Raw genomic sequence first — 17,573 nt, forward strand, 5'->3', positions numbered from 1 at the left:
AGCAAATACCAAGAATGTATGAGCAGAAGGCTGAGATCAGCTGTCCCGGTAGAAAGTCATGATCCTTTGCCCAATTTCCAAACCCAAGTCAGTTCTGAGATCCAGAATCCAATGATTGAAAGAGAGGAGACAGAAAAATTGGGGACAATCTGAGCATCCAAATAATGATAGTAAGGGATTATAACACTAAATAAAGTAAAAACCCATAGGGGCTACAATGATATAAATAAATAAGGGAGAAGGGAAAGCTCTTTCTTGCCGTAGAAAGCCAATAGAAGGAATAATGAAATCAGAAACCACCATTCAACAAGCACCTTGACTCAGGCAAGAATAACCAATGATAGCTAAAATAGTGCATGAAAATTTGGTAAGAAAATAGGAGATAAGATTCACATACTCTCAAGTATCACCCCCACGAGATACTTATTAATCGCAGAATGTAAAATAGTAATAATGGTAACCTGGCAGGTACCATTTTAGCCAAATCATCAAACTTAACATCGCCAGGACGTTCAGTAGTAGTTCTGCCAAAAAATGTGTAATTTGAATCTGATCATGAGGCAAACAAACCCACATTGAAGGACACCTACAATATAATCAGACTGTACTCTTCAAAAATGTCAATTTCATGAACTACAAAGACAGACTTGGCAACTGTTGTAGATCAGTGGAGACCAAAGAAATAGGACAGCTGAGAGCAATGCTTGACCCTGGATAGTCTTTTAATATAAAGGATGTTATTGAGACAATTGGTAAAATCTGAGTAAGGTCTATAGTTTAGGTAATAGTATTATATCAATGTGAATTTGGGGGTTTTGATTATTATACTATGGCTATTTAAGAGAATTCCTTGTTTTTAGAAAATACACACTGAAGTGTTTAGAAATAAAGGGGAATCATGCTGCAAATTATTCTTAAACAGTTCGGAAAAAGGTACGTATATGTATATACATACTACACATACACATCGAGCCACCAATCCATCCACCTACAGAGAAAAGGATATAGCAAATGTAGTAAAATGTTAACATATGGGGGATCTGGGTAAAAGATACCCAGGAAGTCTTTGTACTGTTCTTGCAACTTTTAAGTTTTAAATAATGTAAAGATTAAATATAGAGAGAGGAAAGGAAGCTTCCACAAGTGTATATAGCAATGATTCCCAGAGTAGTCCCTGCCTGTGGTCATTTACCCAAATAACCATATATTGGGGGGAAGTCCAAGGTGACACTGATAACCAGAAAACCAAAGCACCACTCTGACCTCCTGTTAGAACAGAGGTACTTGATACCGGGTAATACTTGGATTTCTGAACCAATCCTACCCACCTCACAGTGGGTCTACTGGGTACACACAGCTTTCTAGTGGTCATTTCTCCAGTTCCTGAATGCATAAATGGAACGGACATACTTAATCTCTTATTAAACCCTTGCATTGGACATTGGTTCATTAAACAGTAGAGTAAAAAAACTGTAGTAGGAAAGGTCACATGAGAGCCCATGAAACTACCCCTACCTTTAGTCTAAATAATAAAAACCAAATTGCTTCCCAAGGGAATGAGAGAGGTTAGGCCCACTCTTGGACTTAAATAATGCAGTGGCAATGGTCTGTATCCCCATTTATATTCTCATTTAATTTGCCTCCATGGCCCCTTCCAAAAACCTGATGAATCATGGTGGATAGCAATGGACTAGTAAAAACTTAATCAAGTAGTAGCCTCAGTTGTAGTTATTGTGCCAGATGTGGTTACCCTTACTAGAGAAGATTAACACAGGCTATAGAATGTGGTCTTTAGCTCTTGATCTGGCAAATGCATTCTCTCCCATGCCTATCAGGAGGGAAGATCAGAAGCAGGTTGCATTGCCATGTGATGGACAACAAGGTACATTCAAGATCTTGTCCCAGCTTATTACTTCTGTCACACCACAGTTCCAAAAGCAACTAAGAACATCCAGACATTCTGCAGAACATCACATTGACCTACTATATTGATGATATCATGTTATCAGGCATTCGTAATGTCTTTATAAGGGCTCCACAGGGTGGGAAATAAATCCTACAAAGCTTCAGAGTCCTTCTACTACAGTTTTTGGGTCCAATGCTCTGGAGCATTCCAGAATATTACCTCCAAAGTAAGGGCAATTTATTATACCTTGTACCTCCTACCACTGAAAGAAAAAAACACAGTGCTTGATGGGCCCCTTTGGACTTTGTGGGTAGTACCACAAAGTCCAGGGGCGTGGGACAAGTATTCTTGGGAATACTACTCTGACTCATTTATCAAATGATTTTGAAGGCTTTCATTTCCGAATTGGGCCTCGAGTAAGAAAGGGATCAGTGGCAGGTTTAAACCACAGTATAAGCAACCTGACACTTGGGCCATACTATTAAGGCAGATTCAATAGTACTAGAGGTAGGAAAAGGTGTCTTGTGAAATTTCAGGCAAGCTATGAGAGTCACAGCACAGATCATTAGGGTTCTGCATGTATAGGGCGTACAGGGAATTAATTATACACCATTTGAGAAATAGCTCCTGGCATGATAGAGATGGAGCATCTTATCATGGGATAGTAAGTAACCGTGTACTATAAATGCCCATCATGACCCACATAGACCGAGAAGCAATCCACCTGTGAATAAAGTGGCACATCTGGGATCAGCCTCGAGCAGGTGCACAGGTCTCAAATAAGCCGCAAGAACAGGTAGCCCAGATTCCCAGCACACCCAGCCCTACTGCACTGAAGCCTTTGCCTTGGCTCACACCTGTGACCTTATGGGGCCATTCCCTATGATCAGCTGACAAACAAAAGAGAAGGAAAACCTGAGTTGATTCTTGGGCTCAGACCCCTCCGGGATGAGAATTTGGGTCATCCCATCAACCAAGTCACCTAGACAAGCAGAAATGGTAGCTGAGGGCGAGAAGAATCTAGGATCAATGGTAAAGGCTGGAGATGAGTATTAGCTGTGACTTTAGGACCAGCTTGCCACAAACTCTCCTCTTGTAGGTTTTCCTAGAAACGGATCAACCAGAATCCTAGAGAATCTATGCTTCAATTAAAAGTGAATCAGAACAGGGTAGATTGTATTGATAGTTGATGCTGTTGGTGTCCCATCCAAATCTTTTTCTTTTTTTTACTGGGTTGTACATATTTTCTCAGCTGCTATGAGTGTTGGCTAATAATAGCTTCCAGGCACCCTGCTATGGAAACTTGCCCTCAGCCAAGAGAAACCACTCTGCCCAGAAGGCTACAAAGCCAACCTCCATACTCATCAACATTGCCAAAGAAAAAGAGAGTATAGGATACAAAAGACAGCGTGATTTATACTCCAGACCATCTCTCTCACCATCCTCGTGGATGGGCTACACTTTACCGGAAACTACATTCCTTGCTTTGCCTCTTTCACTACCTTTCGCACTCCCCTGCCCTTCTACAGGTTTTTCTTCTGAAAACGACTCCTTAAATAAAATACATGCACCTGAATTCTTGTCTCAGGACCTGCTTCTAGGGTAGCCAACCTAAGACATCTGTGATACTGATATGACTCAAATTTGAAAATCTGTGGACAGAGGGATTTATTTTTTCAAATTTTCTTTTATTGTTTTTTAATTTTTAAATTTTATTTTATTTAGTTTTTATACAGCAGGTTCTTATTAGTTATCTATTTTATACATATTAATGTATACATGTCAATCCCAATCTCCCACTTCATCCCACCACCCCTACCCCCTGCCACTTCCCCACTTTGGTGTCCATACATTTGTTCGGACAGAGGGAATTTTTGCTACCATTTTTTTGCTCAGATTTTACTTTAGTTAAGAAGTTAGCTGTTCAACCGCATTAGTTCATGATTTCTCCCAGGGCTAGTGTATATTTTTAACAAGCTTAAAAACAAAAGAAGACAAAGATGAGGTTGAACTCAACTAACATGCCAGGGTTGGCATGAAAGTCACATCCTCGTGTATATATGTGAGGTGACGGTGAGGAAAGGATTGGAGAATAGAGTGGGGGAGATCGCATACTCCCTCCACCCCATCCTCTCCATCACACCCCATCACTTCTATCCTGAAGCTCCAGTGAGTGTGTCCATCTCCTTATATTCAAGAGTTTCTAATAATGTGACAAAAGCAGCACTTTAGATCAATTTGGCAATGAACCAAAATGGACTGGAGCTGACCAAGATGAGAAGGAGACCTGTGGAGAGTCTGTTACAGAGATAAGAGTAAGATATGAGATGGTGAGCGCCTACATTTTTATGGTGTCCACATGAATGGAAAGGAAGGAATAGAAATGATATTTATTTTACACTGAAGGTTCTCAGGCTCCACCATCCTGTGGATTCAATTAACATTGAAGCAACATTTAATACCCCAAGTTCCCTGGATCATCACTGCCACCTGCTGGTGTAAATCTCATCTTCCCCATTCATTCCTGGACCACCCAAAGGGACCTCTTAGATGCTTCCATCTTTCTGCCTCAGCCTCCTCCTGGATGTAGGCTTCCTACACACCGCAGGAGGATCCTGCCTCAACACCGTTGAACTGGGGCTCCCTGAGTGCTGACTGCTGTTCCCAAGGCTTCAAAACTCTTGAAGTGATAGAGTGCTCCTTGACTGCCAGCTGAAAGTACGCCAGAGACGCACTGTGCTTGAGCAGTGCTGAGGAGACAAATGCTCTCCCCACCCATTTGTTCTTCGTGGAGACTTATGGCACACAGAGCCCCAATGAAGAGTTTCTTTAGAGTAGCTGATAATGTTGATTATATGCCACTGTCTCATTCACTGACTATTTCACATGCATATATGTTGACTAATCAACTAGACTGGACAGCCCTCCAGGGAATGTACTTTTTCTGTATATTCAATAGTGCCTAGAGTGGTACAATTGCATATTGGTCACGCTCAAAAAATCCTGGTTGAGTGATTAACCAATAAGGATGTGGCAAGATTCCCAAGTCATTGCTTAAAGAGAGGAAACTCCTTCATTCTCTACGTGATAAGAGTGACTGTAAGTGAAAGTAGACTCTATTAATTTGATCATACTATCTTCCGTTATTACTGGGGGCAATAGCCTGGGGCACCCAAGACCTTTGACAGAGTTAAACTAGAAATAAAAACTATCTGAGACAGATGGTCGATGCAACAGAATGACCTTTGGACCTGTAAGATTGAGGTAGGAGATAGATGGGCCCCTGGGCCAGACAGCTGGTGTTTGTCATGTGAAGTAAAATTGAAACTTTGTTCTCCACCCCCCCCCCCACACTCCAAGGACAAAGTTAGTGGCAGAAGAGGAGCTCTGCTAAAGTAAAGAGATAAGGTGCCGCTCCTGAGGTCAAGGAAAACTTCCTGTCTGCACATGCACAAGAAGGCTCCTTGGGGGTCAGAAAGGGAGGGGGCACCACCCCATAATGTGTGTGGACATGTACCCACAGGCCTCTACTGTGGGATCCACCTTAGCAAAAAGTTGTGCACGCATCTTGGGGAGCATTCTAGGACCAGTCAGGTGTGAAAAAAGAAACAAGATAATTGGCCAAATGTAAACAAAGACCCAGAAGGACTGTCCTATGCAAGTGATTTAAATCACCTCTTTACTGAGATCCTCATTCAAGATGCCTGCATTCCTCTCAGGGTGCGCATCTCTGCTTAGCTTCTAGCTTCTAACTTACTGCACTCCTCATTAGACAGAACACCCATACCCTTTCTCTCTGGATGTGTATTTCTGCTTTGCTTCTGTCTTTTTATTATTATTATTATTGTTATTACTATTTATTTATTTATTCATTCATTCACTTATTTAGGCTGCTTTGGGTCTCCGTTGCTGCATGCGGACTTCCTCCAGTTGAGGCGAGCGGGGTCTACTCTTTGTTGCAGTGAGGGCTTCTCATTGTGGTGACTTCTCTTGTTGCAGAGCATGCGCTCTAGGCTCACAGGCTTCAGTAGTTGTGGAGCCCGGACTTAGATGCTCCACGGCATGTGGGATCTTTCCGGACTAGGGATCGAACCCATGTCCCCTGCATTGGCAGGCACATTCTTAACCACTGTGCCACCAAGGAAGTCCCTTGCTTCTGTCTTAAATAAATAAACTGTTTCTCTGTGTGCTCTCCCATACATTGTGCCGTGTCTCTAATAATAACTTTTGTACCGGTTTTTATAGTTTTTGCCTCCTTGAAACATTCTTGCTTTCAAATGGGGGAGAGAGCCAGGGCCACTTTCCTTCTAGCCTCTAGCCCCTGGTGGTCTAGCGGCTAGGATTCCTGGTTTTCATCCAGGCTGCCCAGGTTCGATTCCTGGGCAGGGAAATAAGTTCTCTCTTTAGGGCTGCTCACTGCTGTCCCTCCGAGATCAAAATTATACACTGTGGTTGGCTTCATCCCACCACCACTACCCCCTGCCACTTCCCCACTTTGGTGTCCATACATTTGTTCGGACAGAGGGAATTTTTGCTACCATTTTTTTGCTCAGATTTTACTTTAGTTAAGAAGTTAGCTGTTCAACCGCATTAGTTCATGATTTCTCCCAGGGCTAGTGTATATTTTTAACAAGCTTAAAAACAAAAGAAGACAAAGATGAGGTTGAACTCAACTAACATGCCAGGGTTGGCATGAAAGTCACATCCTCGTGTATATATGTGAGGTGACGGTGAGGAAAGGATTGGAGAATAGAGTGGGGGAGATCGCATACTCCCTCCACCCCATCCTCTCCATCACACCCCATCACTTCTATCCTGAAGCTCCAGTGAGTGTGTCCATCTCCTTATATTCAAGAGTTTCTAATAATGTGACAAAAGCAGCACTTTAGATCAATTTGGCAATGAACCAAAATGGACTGGAGCTGACCAAGATGAGAAGGAGACCTGTGGAGAGTCTGTTACAGAGATAAGAGTAAGATATGAGATGGTGAGCGCCTACATTTTTATGGTGTCCACATGAATGGAAAGGAAGGAATAGAAATGATATTTATTTTACACTGAAGGTTCTCAGGCTCCACCATCCTGTGGATTCAATTAACATTGAAGCAACATTTAATACCCCAAGTTCCCTGGATCATCACTGCCACCTGCTGGTGTAAATCTCATCTTCCCCATTCATTCCTGGACCACCCAAAGGGACCTCTTAGATGCTTCCATCTTTCTGCCTCAGCCTCCTCCTGGATGTAGGCTTCCTACACACCGCAGGAGGATCCTGCCTCAACACCGTTGAACTGGGGCTCCCTGAGTGCTGACTGCTGTTCCCAAGGCTTCAAAACTCTTGAAGTGATAGAGTGCTCCTTGACTGCCAGCTGAAAGTACGCCAGAGACGCACTGTGCTTGAGCAGTGCTGAGGAGACAAATGCTCTCCCCACCCATTTGTTCTTCGTGGAGACTTATGGCACACAGAGCCCCAATGAAGAGTTTCTTTAGAGTAGCTGATAATGTTGATTATATGCCACTGTCTCATTCACTGACTATTTCACATGCATATATGTTGACTAATCAACTAGACTGGACAGCCCTCCAGGGAATGTACTTTTTCTGTATATTCAATAGTGCCTAGAGTGGTACAATTGCATATTGGTCACGCTCAAAAAATCCTGGTTGAGTGATTAACCAATAAGGATGTGGCAAGATTCCCAAGTCATTGCTTAAAGAGAGGAAACTCCTTCATTCTCTACGTGATAAGAGTGACTGTAAGTGAAAGTAGACTCTATTAATTTGATCATACTATCTTCCGTTATTACTGGGGGCAATAGCCTGGGGCACCCAAGACCTTTGACAGAGTTAAACTAGAAATAAAAACTATCTGAGACAGATGGTCGATGCAACAGAATGACCTTTGGACCTGTAAGATTGAGGTAGGAGATAGATGGGCCCCTGGGCCAGACAGCTGGTGTTTGTCATGTGAAGTAAAATTGAAACTTTGTTCCCCCCCCCCCCCCCCCACACTCCAAGGACAAAGTTAGTGGCAGAAGAGGAGCTCTGCTAAAGTAAAGAGATAAGGTGCCGCTCCTGAGGTCAAGGAAAACTTCCTGTCTGCACATGCACAAGAAGGCTCCTTGGGGGTCAGAAAGGGAGGGGGCACCACCCCATAATGTGTGTGGACATGTACCCACAGGCCTCTACTGTGGGATCCACCTTAGCAAAAAGTTGTGCACGCATCTTGGGGAGCATTCTAGGACCAGTCAGGTGTGAAAAAAGAAACAAGATAATTGGCCAAATGTAAACAAAGACCCAGAAGGACTGTCCTATGCAAGTGATTTAAATCACCTCTTTACTGAGATCCTCATTCAAGATGCCTGCATTCCTCTCAGGGTGCGCATCTCTGCTTAGCTTCTAGCTTCTAACTTACTGCACTCCTCATTAGACAGAACACCCATACCCTTTCTCTCTGGATGTGTATTTCTGCTTTGCTTCTGTCTTTTTATTATTATTATTATTGTTATTACTATTTATTTATTTATTCATTCATTCACTTATTTAGGCTGCTTTGGGTCTCCGTTGCTGCATGCGGACTTCCTCCAGTTGAGGCGAGCGGGGTCTACTCTTTGTTGCAGTGAGGGCTTCTCATTGTGGTGACTTCTCTTGTTGCAGAGCATGCGCTCTAGGCTCACAGGCTTCAGTAGTTGTGGAGCCCGGACTTAGATGCTCCACGGCATGTGGGATCTTTCCGGACTAGGGATCGAACCCATGTCCCCTGCATTGGCAGGCACATTCTTAACCACTGTGCCACCAAGGAAGTCCCTTGCTTCTGTCTTAAATAAATAAACTGTTTCTCTGTGTGCTCTCCCATACATTGTGCCGTGTCTCTAATAATAACTTTTGTACCGGTTTTTATAGTTTTTGCCTCCTTGAAACATTCTTGCTTTCAAATGGGGGAGAGAGCCAGGGCCACTTTCCTTCTAGCCTCTAGCCCCTGGTGGTCTAGCGGCTAGGATTCCTGGTTTTCATCCAGGCTGCCCAGGTTCGATTCCTGGGCAGGGAAATAAGTTCTCTCTTTAGGGCTGCTCACTGCTGTCCCTCCGAGATCAAAATTATACACTGTGGTTGGATATTTGCAACCTAACATGAAAATGAAACTAAGTCCTCCTAAAATTGAGTTCCTCTGCCGAGTTTATGATTAACCTCTCTATCCAAAACATTATTCCCCAGGATGTTATTCCTCTTCTTGTCCAACACCTCTCCTCAAGATGGAGGAGTATCAAAGAAAAGGGGGAAGTGTAACCAAGCGGGACACTATGGGGCCTTCCCAGGACAGGCCCCTCCCCCATATACTCTGCTTTAGCACCTCTCCGGAGTACCAGATAACAGTATCTGATGCACATTTCCTGAATTGCTTTACAGATGATAAAACTCTCATCAAAAGGGAGACTAACTACTTGATGACCCTGGGCACACGTAGCCCCCAAGCCTACTGGAACCTAAGAATTGATAATGTAACCCCTATGACACAGCCCTGTTACCTCACCATCAACCAATCAGAGAACTGTGCATAAGCTGATCACACACCCTTCCATCCCCCTCCGTCACCTGGCCTTCAGAAATGCTTTCCTGAAACCCATTGGGGAGTTGGGGCTTTTTGAGCACTAGCTGTCCCAGACTCCTTGTGCGGCGCCTTACAGTAAATGCTGTGCTTTCATTCACCACAATCCAGTGTCAGTAGATTGGCTTCACTGTGTGCTCGAACAGACCCAAGTTTGGTTCGGTAACAAAAATAATCCATCAAAAGAGAGTAGGCCAGGACTTCCCTGGTGGCGCAGTGGTTAAGAATCTGCCTACCAATGTAGGGGACAAGGGTTCGAGCCGTGGTCCAGGAAGATCCCACATGCCGCGGAGCAACTAAGCCTGTGCGACACAACTACTGAGCCTGTGCTCTAGAGCCCAAGCCACAACTACTGAGCCCACGCACCACAACTACCAAGCCCACATGCCACAACTACTGAGCCCACGCACCTAGAGCCTGTGCTCCACAACAAGAGAAGCCACCGCAATGAAGAGTAGCCCTCGCTCACTGCAACTAGAGAGCCCGCACGCAGCAAGGAACACCCAACGCAGCCATAAATTAATTAATTAATTAATTGAGTAGGCCATGGGAAATAGAAAAGGGAAAGTTGCAGAGATGAATGTTGGCAGCCCCTACTCCCAGCCCTCAGACACCAGGGAAAGGTACCCCAAATCATGTTTTAAACCAAAAGAAAATTTCTCTGTGTACACACAAGCCCTAAGAGGGAAGTTAATGGAGATACACTTTTTTCCCAGTGGCTGGTCCAGTAGCTCAGATGGTGACAGCACGTTGCTGAACGGTAACAACACTTCAGATTCATCACTTTGATAACTGTGATTTATAAAAGTAAATTTGTTTGTCTTCCTCCTGTTCCTGGCACAGAGTTCCTAAAACCCTTGGAATTTCCAGTGAGGAGAGCAATCCAGGTAGCTGTTGTTATGGTAATGAGGTGACTCTCAGAAAGCACCTAAGGATGAGGGCTGGTAGCCAATAGAACCAACCAGGGGATTAGAGGGTTGAACTTCTAGTCCTACTGTCCTCACTGCCCATCCCCCAACTTCCTGGGAAGAGAGGGGCTAGAGATTGAGCTCAATCATCAATAGCCAATGATTTAATCAATTGTGCCTATGTAACGAAACCTCCATAAAAACCCAAAAGGAGAGGGTTCAGAGAGTTTCTTTGGTGGGCTCACACATGGAGATGCTGGGAGACAGCAGGGAAACTCAACACCCCTTTCCCCACACATTGCCCTGTGCACCTCTTACATCTGGCTATTTCTGAGTTATATCTTTTTTGTGTGTGTGGTACGTGGGCCTCTCACCGCTGTGGCCTCTCCCCTTGTGGATCACAGGCTCTGGACCCACAGGCTCAGCGGCCATGGCTCACGGGCCCAGCCGTTCTGCGGCATGTGGGATCTTCCCGGACCGGGGCACGAACCCGTGTCCCCTGCATCGGCAGGCGGACTCTCAACCACTGCGCCACCAGGGAAGCCCGAGTTATATCTTTTTATAATAAACCAGTAATCTAATAAGTAAACCATTTCCCTTCCATGAACTACTGAAGCCAATTAATCAAATCCAAGGAGAGGGTTGTTGGAACTTCCCATCTATATCTGATGGGTCAGAAGCCCAAGTGACAGCCCAGACTTGCAACTGGTGACTGAATTGGAGGATGAGGGGAGAGAGTCTTGTAAGACTGAGCCCTTAACCTGTGGGATCTGATGCTACTTCCAAGTAGACAGTGTCAGAATTAAGTTATAAGACACCCAGCTGGTATCAGAGAATTGCTTGGCCATGTGTTTAAAAAACACACACGCATTGGAATTGGTGGCAGAATCATAGCTGATGATGAAATCGAGCAGGACCCTGTGGGGCTCCTGGGTCCAAAGCTTTCCGTGTCCCCTGTTTCTTGTTCATAGGAAATAGGCTTCATTCAGCCTCCGTGACCTTCCCTGAGTTCCAAAGGACAGGTTCAAACAGTTGTTAATCAGGGAAGGGAGGGGATGCAGAGACAAGGGAGGAGCAGTCAATAAACAATAGCGCATCTTGGGGCAGGGTCCTGGGTCCTCCTCAAGGAATATACATAACAACATTTTTGAGCTCTTCTGCAGAACTAAGGCTCACACCCAGATGGAGGCGGGCCACTTCTGGCTGAGCACAAGATTCCTGGAACACCTCCCTGTTACCTCACCACCAACCTATCAGAAGAAAGTCACACACCCTGCAGCCCTCACCCCAAATTTTGCCTATAAAAACTTTTTTCAGAAAACCAATGGGGAGTTCAAGGTATTTAAGCTCTCCTTTCTCCTTGCTTGGCCCTGCAATAAACCTTTCTCTGCTCCAAACTCCGACGATGTTTTAGTTTATTTGGCCTCAACACAAACTTCGTGCCATAACAATGAGCAGAAATGGGATCAGAATCAGAATCATAAGCACTCACTTATGCAACTGGTATTAAGTGACTACTTGATAAAATGTATTCAGCCAGCTTCTTTGTTTCCCCCAAAGATATATACAAAACCAAGCAAAATAAAACATGCTCACTAATAGCTACAGTTTGTGATGAATTCCTTGAAATTCATAACATAATGGGAAATTAAGGCAAAGGATAAAACTGAAGCAGCACTGAATTTTGTCTCGAACAGATAAGGTTTTGGTAGGTAAAAGGACAGGAGAGTCAAGGTTTTTCCTCCTAAACCAGCTATGTCTGTTTTTCAGATATACTGTAGCTGCTAGGTCAAGAGTCTGTAAAAGCGAACCCATCATCACTACAGTACTGACCATTTAAAGAGACAAATCCCGCTGATGGTGGACCAAAGATACCACTGTAATACAAAAAAGTTATACAAAAGAAAGCAGACCAAAAAGCTGTGGGAATAAAAATTCAGAGCTGCGCAAGACAAAGTCTGGCAGTAAATCCACTCCTTCCACTGGTGCAGCACCAAACCCTGCACTGAGCCACCTTGGAAGTCCTTCGATTGAAGGGGAAGGCATTCAAGGCAGGAGGTTCGCACAGGCAGTTAAATGCAGAGGTTGTGCTCCCTTGATTTTGCAGCCTTAGAAAACTGGGCCATTCCATCACTACTAACAATGTAGGCAGAGGAGCAAAGACAAGAACGCTTTGCTTTTGAAGTTAAATCCCCACAGGAAAGCTGCTTTGCTCTATGTGGGTAGAAACAAAGAGTTGCAAGAAAATGGTCCCATCCTCTAGCACTTTTATCTCCTTGCTGCCTAGACATTTTCATGTGGAGAGGGAAAATTCTCATGGAAGCCTGAGAATAAGCAGGCACCGTGTCTTATGAGCTTGAATAACACTACCTCTGTGAGGTTTAGTAACGTGACCTCTGAAGAGCTACCCCCAACCAAGAAGTTCTGGAGAGTGTTCTTACCTCTTCAGGTCTTTTCATGCAGAAGCATATATCTGGCTGGTTCTTGGGGCTTTCTCCTCAGGCTGCCAGGAGGAAGAGGAAAGTTGTATTATTGGAAGCCAAAGGAATATTGTGGTTTAAAAATAAGCATGAGTAAGCTTAACAGCATCAGTTTCCATAGCCTTCTCACTCCAGCATCTTGACAGGACAGTCCCTGTTTCTGCTGGTGCCAATCCAGTGAGGGCAGCACAGCTGGCACCCACCATCATGGGCTCCTCCAGCTTCCAGAAGGAGCTTCCTAATCTTAAGCCAAAATTTGACTCTCAGGGATTCTGAGAAAACAGCAATAAGAGAAAGGAGAGGAAAAGGGACAGCTGAATAGAAAAATATTTCACTGAGCAGAAATGAGAAGAATTCACTACCTACCTAACATCAGAGCAGTCCTTAAAAAAAGGGGGGGGGGGGCGGGTCACAGGGGAGCCTAAATCCAAAATACATGTATCTGGAGATACTGTGGAGAATTTTTGATTTTCAGATCAGGTAGACTTGAAACCAAGCAGGACCCTGTGGGGCTCCTGGACATGGAAGCCTTTCCATGTCCCCCATTCCTTGTTTGTAGGGAACAGACTCCAGCCTCCATGACCTTCCCTGAGTCCCAAAGGGAAGATTCAAACAGTTGCAAATCAGGGAAGGGAGGGGATGCAGAGACAAGGGAGGAGCAGCCAGGAAACAATAGTGCAGCCTTGGGGCAGGGTCCTGGTTCTGCCTCAAGGGATGCACATAACAATGCCTTTGAGCTCTTTACAGAACTAAAACCCCCAACAAATGGAGTTAGCATTCTTCATTCCAGAGAAGACCACCAGAGGCCAGATTAAAGGAACCAGAAAAGCTCATTAGGAGATTACCTGAGACCAGAGTAAAGGAGTGCAGGCCCTGCGCACACCCTAACTTATCAGCGACCTTGCCCTTGAACTATTGCTGTAAAAACTCCACCAAATCCTCCCAGGTGGGGGCACACAGTTATGGAGGGCAGGAGCCCGCTGTGCCCCCTTTTGCCTGGCAAAGCAATAAAACTATTCTTTTCTGCTTCACCCAAAACACTGTCTCTGAGATGAGATTTTGCTCGGCACCAGTGCACAGAGGCTGGGTTTTCAGCATCAGACTAAAAAGTATAGAAAATTAACATTAACAAATATGGTTTAATAGACATTTATAGGTACACAAATAACATTGTATTCTTTAGAAAATAGACATTTTCAAATGTGTCTGGGACAAAATTTGTTTAGGCATTAGATTACTAAAATACTTTTAAGATTATAATATGCAATAAAAACTGAAAATAAGTTAAAAACAGTGTATATATACACACAAATAGTGTGTGTATATATATATATAATATATATGTACACACACACTCTAAAAACTTGAAAATTTTAACAAATTTTCAAAAAAAAAAAACCTAAAGTTAGAGGTTATTCAGCAATAATGAAAAACTTACTAAGCATAAGCATTTAATTGTAACTTGTGTGTCAAACACTAACCACTTTACACTTAATCTTCATAATAACACTAAGAGGTAGATGCCCTGATCTCCATTTTCCAGGTGAGGAAACTGAGGCACATAGACGTCAAAAAGTTTGCCTAAGATTATATAGATAGTGGCAGAAGTAGAATTTGAACCCAGGCAGCCTGGTTCTAAAACATACGTCCTTAACCACTATACCATGTAGTTTCATATAAAAACCCATGGGAACGGCCAAAGCCATAAAGAGGAAAAGTCATACCTTTTATTTATTTCATACCTTAATAGTTTTTCTTCTGAAATTTTGAATTTTATTTTTTATACAGCAGGTTCTTATTAGCTAACTATTTTATACATATTAGTGTATACATGTCAATCCCAATTTCCCAATTCATCCCACCACCACCACTTCCCCCACCAGTTTCCCCCCTTGGTGTCCATACGTTTGTTCTCTACATCTGTGTTTCTATTTCTGCCCTGCAAACCGGTTCATCTGTACCACTTTTCTAGGTTCCACATATATGCGTTAATATACAATATTTGTTTTTCTGTTTCTGACTTACTTCACTCTGTATGACAGTCTCTAGCTCCATCCACCTCTCTACAAATGACCCAGTTTCGTTCCTTTTTATGGTTGAGTAATATTCCATTGTACATATATACCACATCTTCTTTATCCATTTGTCTGTCGATGGGCATGTAGATTGCTTCCATGACCTGGCTATTGTAAACAGCGCTGCAATGAACATTGTCATACCCTTAATAGCTTTTTATATTAAAAAAAATAGGTTATTTAACACAAGATTGCAACATGGTGGCAGGCTTTAGTAAATGATCCTGTTGTCTCCTCCTGTGCTAAAAACTAGGGCACAGAGTGGGAGAAGGAAAAAAAAAATGGAAATGGTATTACGTTGGCCAAGGATTTACCAATGTCTATGTGGATGATGTTTAGGTAAGACACGCAGAGCCGTGTATATATGTTGACACAAGCTAAGGACTGGTGTGAATCATGGCTCTGACTAGCAATGCCACAAGTATTACACCATCTGTGCATATTGAGTTAAAATTACTTCTGTGCATATTGAGTCAAAATTGAGTTCTAAGTGATTAAGTCTCTAATGACTTTGATTACAGTAACTTGCTAAATTGCTATAAATGGGGGCCTCTAGGATAAAGTACTTAAGAGCCCAGGCTGTGGCGTCAGATCTCAGCTTCAGGCTATGGCTTGGCCACCTGATAGCTTTATGACCTTGGTGGGAAAACAATAGCCACCACACTACCATTTCCTGGGGTTGCTGTAAGAACTAATTATAAAACACCTGATATGGTGCCTGGCACAGAATGGCTGGAAAACAAGAAACGGTTATTCGCAGACCAAAAACTGACAAACACCCACCTTCCAAAAGTTAAAGTAGGCAGAAATACTTTGTCAGAAGAAATCATAAGACTTCAGATTCTCTGTAATAATGGGCTAGGATATTTGGACAAGCCCTCTTGAAAACAAAACACACACACACACACACACACACAAAACCACCAAGGGAATTACCTGGTGGTCCAGTGGTTAGGACTTGGTGCTTTCATTGCCCAGTGTTCCGGGTTCAATCCCTGGCTGGGGAACTAGGATCCCACAAGCCATGCAGCACAGCCAAAACCACTCCCCGCAAAAGAACAAACAAACAAAAACAACAAACAGTAAAATCTATGGGTAAAGTGTTAAAAAATAAAAGAAAAGCAGACATATTTCTTAAAAGTAAGAGGAGCTAACACCATAGTTAGAAATAACCAGAACAAAAGGAACTCCAGAGATAAATGAGCACAGAAGCCACTTTTGTCCTGAGGTGATCTGCTGCTCCCGCTAGACTTGAACTTGCATGTGAATGAATTTTGGCTGCAAATGGGACACAAATCAAAGCTCAGACCCATACCATGTGGGATGTCTAGTGGGAGACTCTCCCCTCAGTAATCCTGGGGCCCAAAGGTGAGGATGAACCAAAGGAATGGAGGTTTTCTGCGAGATCTTGCATCCTAAATGGACCCAGACATAAAGTCTTAAACTAAGATTAGGGTGGTCCTGGATTAGAATTGCTTTCTGGTGCCAAGCAGAAGCAAACTCAAGCAGAAGCTCTCTGGAGGACCTGTAGCTGTGTTCTAGTTCTCCACTTCTTCCTAGAGGTAGTTCCAAGTACAACAGTCCAGAATCAGTGATGAAGATGCACGCTAAAGATGTTGCCATGAAGGAGAAAAGCAGAATCAGGCATGTGTGCATGTGCACACACGGACACAAACAGGTCTACAAAGGATTCAGACTGATGATAAAAGCATTCTGCTTATTATGCTTAGTGAAATATATAAGCTATGCTCCATCTGCAGGGAACAGGAGACTTTTACCAAGTGATCTTGCAAGTGAGAAAGAGAACCAAATAGAACTTCTAGAATTTAAAAATGTGATAACTAAAGTTAACTCAGTGGATAAGTTAATAGCAAATCAAGCACGTTCATGAATAGGGATAAAAATCAAAAGAAGTTATCCAGAATGTAGCCCGAAGAGACAAACAGAAAATGCAGAAAAGCTGGTAGGAAATAGGAAGTACAGATGTGAGATCAAGGGTATTCAGTTGGGATCCCCAAGGAAGAAGAGAGTGGGACAAACATATTTGAAGAGATGGTGGCTGAGAATTTACCAAACCAATCCAGATTCAAGAAGTGCAATGAACTCCAATCGGAATAAATAAAAATAAGTCCATACTTACACACATCATAGTAAAACTGCTGATAACCAAAGACAAGGAAGATAACCCTTAAATGAAGTCCAAGAAAAAGCAACAGATTTTCTTAAAAGGAGTGTCGAACTAACAGTAAGAAGAGAGAAAACAATAAAATGGTCTTTCCTTTTTGTATGTTGAAGATTGCTGTTAAGCTAGAATTCCATTTCCAGTTGAAATATTTCTAGAATGAAGGTGAAATAAAGACACTTTTAGAAAACAAAAACAGAATTTATCACCTAAATAAAGGAAAATCTAACAGATGCTCTTTAGGTAGCAAATATGACCCAAAGTGAAGATCAGAGATGTGAGAAGGGTTTGTGAATTCATCTAAATAAACACTGAATGCATAAACTAGGTTGGGTGGGTTTTACATATAGAAAGGTCATTGCATTTTCCAGAGGAGGGTAGTTACCAATTAACTTTAAACATTGATACGTGTTGTA

The 17,573-nt window shown here is 43.1% G+C and overlaps 2 non-coding genes across 2 annotated transcripts; both read left to right on the forward strand.

The window, feature by feature from the left end:
- Positions 1 to 6,224: 6,224 nt before the first annotated feature.
- TRNAE-UUC (transfer RNA glutamic acid (anticodon UUC)) lies at positions 6,225 to 6,296 on the forward strand. The gene has a single exon. It is a non-coding gene; the product is annotated as a tRNA-Glu (tRNA).
- A 2,586-nt stretch (positions 6,297 to 8,882) lies between these two features.
- TRNAE-UUC (transfer RNA glutamic acid (anticodon UUC)) lies at positions 8,883 to 8,954 on the forward strand. Its single transcript has one exon. It is a non-coding gene; the product is annotated as a tRNA-Glu (tRNA).
- Positions 8,955 to 17,573: the final 8,619 nt, after the last annotated feature.

Source organism: Lipotes vexillifer, unplaced genomic scaffold (genome assembly GCF_000442215.2).
Source record: "Lipotes vexillifer unplaced genomic scaffold, Lipotes_vexillifer_v1.1 scaffold88, whole genome shotgun sequence".
Classification (NCBI taxonomy): Eukaryota; Metazoa; Chordata; class Mammalia; order Artiodactyla; family Lipotidae; genus Lipotes; species Lipotes vexillifer.